Source organism: Cupressus sempervirens, chromosome 8 (assembly GCF_028749045.1).
Source record: "Cupressus sempervirens isolate cs-2001-9-10 chromosome 8, ASM2874904v1, whole genome shotgun sequence".
In the NCBI taxonomy this organism is placed as follows: Eukaryota; Viridiplantae; Streptophyta; class Pinopsida; order Cupressales; family Cupressaceae; genus Cupressus; species Cupressus sempervirens.
The window spans coordinates 197,059,386-197,064,996 of record NC_143125.1 but is presented as its reverse complement, the minus strand read 5'-3'; positions in this window follow the sequence as shown (position 1 = coordinate 197,064,996).

Below are 5,611 nucleotides of genomic sequence, written 5' to 3'. Positions count from 1 at the left end.
TGAAGTAGAAACAAGAAAATGAGAAAGCCCTACCTGATAGCCAAAAGGGCTAAAATAAAAAACAACCAGGTAAAATAAGTAACTCGCAAATATTGTCGAAAATGATGACAAAGCAAGATCTCCCCAAGCTGGATCCAACAAGTCCATCCTCACGAAGATCCTATGCCCGTAGCTCTCACAATGAATAGAAGACCAATCCTTTAGAAAAGGATTTTAGAAAACTCTCCAATTTCTAAATTGAAAAACTGAAAAATGAGAAATTAAATTCCTCTTTCCATGCTTATTCACCTTTTGAGTGAATAATCGAGTAGGGAAAACAACCAATTAAACTAGCTAAACTCTGAATTCACCCAAACAAAAATAAGCTATTTCTAGAAATAGGAATTCATCTATGGAAAAGCTGCTAGAAATTAAATTCAATGAAAATTAAAGCCCAAAATCACAGAAATTTTCTTAACAACTTTCATGACAATGTGAACCTCTAAATGCATAGACACACTCACTGGTCTAATCACATAATGCAAATGAGTTCGGATTTAATAATCAGTGAAAGGTTTAATATAAAACATTAACTAAGGACACATCGACCATATAGGGATGACATTGGTAAAATATGAATAGTTGAATCACTAACTCCATGTCCCACTACCAGAGATATAAATCCTGCATACTAAAACACATCATCATGTGCAATTGCATATAATATCATAGGCAAATCAATAAATGCATTAAATACCTAATTAACCATTTATTCAATTTATACCTAAATAATCCATTTTACATCACTCACGTTCACATAAAGCATAATGAAACAAGAATGAAGTAAATTACCATAGCATAAATCTACATAAAACCAAATCAAAGATATGTCCAAAATACTAGACAACTAGATATCATCATAGACCTACTGTCATCTCAAAATGGCATCAACATACAAATATAATAAATTGGATAGTATAGTAGAATAACATCTATGACACTGAAATCAAGGTATAACATCCAACCCTCAGGTCATCTCAAGGTACAAATAATAACAAGAGTAACAAGTATCTCTCGAATCAAAATACAAAAATGTCCAGACTACAAACATGAGAGGCACTACATCCTCCCCCACTAGCATAGGCTTACTCCTGGAAGCTGACAAAAAGATAGGGGTACAATCCTCTCAGATGCATAGTGTCTTCCTAGGTCGCAGACATCTCATCGCTTAGGTCCCATTGGACCCTTACCTGCTTGATGTTCCGACCTAGCAAGGTTAGCCTTCGTTGTTGTAGGATATGAATGGGCTTCAAAGTAAGTTGTTTATCCACTACTTGCAAAGCATCCCAATCAAGAACATAGGTCATATTCAAAATATATTGCCTCAAAACATAAACATGAAAGACATCACAGATGTGCGATAGGCTAGGTGGCAATGCTAGCCGATAAGGAACAGGACCAATCCTCTGAAGGATCTCAAATGGTCTGACAAAACATGACATAAACTTAGAGCCTTTCCCATAATGGATGGGGCTCTTCCTCGGCTGGACTCTCAAAAACACCTGGTCACTATACAAAAGTGACGATCCAACCTATGGGAATCGACATACTTCTTTTGCCTGTCCTAACCAGTAACCAAATGCTCCCTAATACGAACAACCTATTGCTCCATATCCTGAAGCATCTCTGGACCTAAAAGTACTTGGTCCTCTAAACTATCCCAACTCAAAGGGGTACAACACGACCTACTATATAAGGCCTAAAAAGGTGACATGCCAAGAGAACTATGATACCCATTGCTGTATGCAAACTCAACAAGGTATAAATAATCCTCCCACTTCACTTATCTATCCATCACATACATACAAAGCATATCTTCTAGAACCTAATTCACTCTCTAAGTTTGACCATTGGTCTGTGGGAGATAAGCTGAACTAAAATTGAGCTATGTGCCCAAAGCATGCTGAAGAGATGTCCATAGTGCAGAAGTAAACACTAGATCTATATCTAAAATAATCCACCGAGGGATCCCATGCAAACGAACAATATCCTCCAAGAAAACATTTGCTACAAAAGAAGTAGTGTAGGATGCTCTCATGGGTGAAAAATGTGCTACCTTGGACAACTTGTCCACTATTACCATAATACAATCATGTCTTTGTGATGACATAGGCAACCTTGTGATAAAATCAATGGATATCGTATCCCATTTCTACTCTAGAATGGTATGCGACTACAAAAGACCTACTAAATGTTGATGCTCTACCTTCACACTCTGGCACTCAAGACATCAAGCAAAAAAATCAACATCACGCCTCATCCTTGCCCAAAAGTATAGTTGTTTAAGATCAACATGCATCTTCTTGACACCGGGGTGTGTGGAATACGGTGCACAATGCACTTTCAACAAAACCAAGGCACGAAGATCACTCGAAATGGGTACATAGATGCACCCCAAGTGTCACAGTAGTCCATCGGACTCAAGCCAGTATCCGAAAAATCTCCCCTCAAGGGTAAGTCTAGACTTGATCTCTACCCTGACCTCCTGATACCAACTGTCACTAGGCAAAGCCTCCAAGATATGGCCTCACAGATCCACTCCCAATGACATCTCTGATACCTCATGTTGCCTCCTACTCAAGGCATCTGCAATGACATTATCCTTCCCTTTAATGTAATGAATGTCCAAGTCATACTCGCACAAGAACTCCATCCAACCACAATGTCATGCATTCAGGTTTGGCCGAGTAAAGATATACTGCAAGCTCCTATGATCACTATGAAACTCAAACCTGTATCCCAAAAGGAAATGTCTCCAAAAAACTAGAGCATGCACCATGACCATAAGTTCTGAATCATGAGTGGGGTAGTTGAGCTCATGGCCCTTGAGCTTCCTAGACTCATAAGCAATCACTCGACCATCTTGCATCAATATCGGACCCACACCTTCCAACAAAGCATCTATGCAAACCATGAAATCACCTACAAGATTGGGCACTGTAAGGACTAGTACACTAGTCAAACACTCCTTAAGAGCATTAAACATTGCCTTGCACTGGTTTGACTAAACATACTTCTTCCCTTTCCGTTGAAGAGAAGTGATGGGATGAGCCACTTGTAAGAAATCCTTCATGAAGCAATGGTAATAACCTACCAATCCCATAAAACTACAAACCTCTAAGACATTTGTGGGTACCAACCAATCCATAATAGCATGAATCTTCCCTAGATCCACTGCAATACCATCACCAGTGATGATGTGCCCCAAATACTTCACCTCTACCTGGAAGAACCCACATTCACTCAAGTTTTCATACAACCTGATGGTCTCTCAAGCACTATAATACTTGACATAAATGGACTTCATGCTCCTCCATAGTCTTTGAATAGATTAATATGTCATCTAGGAACACAATGACACATTGATTGAGGTATGTGTGAAATACTCCATTCATCAAACTCATGGACATTGATGGCACATTGGTTAACCTAAAGGGTACAAGTAAACTCATAATGCCCATACCATGTAAAAAATGTTGTTCGATGAATGTCACCCTCCTAGACATGGAGTTGATGGTATCTTGACTTTAGATCAATCTTCAAGAATATTCATGCTCCCTTCATATGATCAAACAAGTCATCAATCCTTGGCAAAGGATATCAATTCTTCACCATCACCTTATTCAACTATCGGTAGTACACATACGCAATGAACCATCCTTCTTCTTCATTGTAGTGCCTACCCTCGTTCACATCTTTTTTGGACATTGTTATTATCATCAGACTATGATAGAATAGTTTTATGTTGATGGATTAGTGGTATTGTTTTGACACTATTAGACATTATGTTATGGATTCAGTGGTTATATGATGAGATCATTTAGATTTTACATTTCATGCATACATGATGATCATTATACTGTTTTCAGTTATTATTGATGATTAGATGGATGGTTTATTATCTTATGTGTTTTATTATGGATACTTACCCCATACTTGCATGTGTATGGTGTGCATATTTTCTTATTGTATGACGTTTCTGATGTGGTTAAGGAAGGGAGTCGTAGTCACCTACTTAGTCAGGATCTACACGATGCACCACTTCCTTCCATTGTTTGTTTAGCTTAGCATTATATATATTGTATGTACATGCATGGTTTTTTTGCAGGTTGCAGGTACCAGGTATCAACTTCCCTGAATTGCCAGGATGAGTGTACCCTATTATACTATCTCAATGATAAGAGAAGGGAGATAAATTCTCAAGTCCAAATCCCAAAACCTTTAAACCAATTGTCCTAGTGAGGTAGGACAAGTATCTGGATATTTTACCCATCAAATGTGTCAGATGACATGATTCGTGATTTTTAACCCTTTAGACTAATTTTAAGTGATTTGCTCTATGATGGGTTTTCATATTTTATCTTGGAGGTCTGTGGTGAATTTTCTATTAATTAAGTCTTAATAAATGGATTTAATTAATAAATTAATTATTTGAGAAGATTAATATAAAATATCATGTTATTTGATATTTTGATTGTAATTAATTAAATGTGAATTATTGAGGAAAAAGAATTAAATAAAAGAAAATTAGAAATTAAAATTAATAATAATAATAAAATAATAATAAAGTAATAAATGAATAATAAAAATAAAAGTTATAAAGTTAAAATGAAAGTTATAAATATTTAAATAGAAATTATATAAAAAGTGAATTGGAGTTATAAGCTTGCATGGGAATTAATGCACTTCTCTATTTCTCATGTGTCAACAACACGGGGGTTAGTGCATCAATTAAGCACATGGTGTCTACAACCCTAAGGCTCATCTTGAAGGTTGGAAAAGACCCATGCTTAGTTGGTGACACCTTCCAGCTGTTTCTAGAAGCATTCTAGATGTTTCCTGAAAGCTCTTTATATTCGGGCATTCATAGAAGCTTAGACATAGCGTTGGGAGAGCAATTGGAGCATTGGAGGACTCAAAAATTTTGAAGAAGGGAGGAGCTTGCTCTGCGGATTTTCTGAAGAACAACGATTTAGCATTAGAATCCGGGTAGATTCTTGTGATTTTACTTATGCTATTTTCGCATCATGCATTCCCTATCTTCTTCGTGTCTTCCATATGTCTTCTGAGAAGTTTCATATTTACATGCATTCTCAATGTGGGTGGATTAATTTAATTGGAGAACTTTATATGCATTCTATAATGCAAATATGTTATTCTTAATTATAGATATAATCTTTGTGAAAAAACATACATGGTTATATATTCAGATCTGCATACATATAAATATATATAAATATTTATATATATGCATATGTATACATTTATTATGGATCTATTATAAAATTTGAATATATATATATATATATACATACATATATATACATACATACATACATACATACATACATATATACACACCTATGTATATTTATATATAATGCACCGAATTGAGCAATTAATAAAATCGCAGTGGAAAATTTATTAATTCGCATCGCGATTTATATCACATGGAACAAAGTTTATATATTATATGCCATGGGAACGTTTCGTACCCCGCGCCGACGGAAGGCAAAGGCCTGCCGTCGTAGGTCTGCAATGACAGGGGTACTACGTACCCGCTGTCGGCACA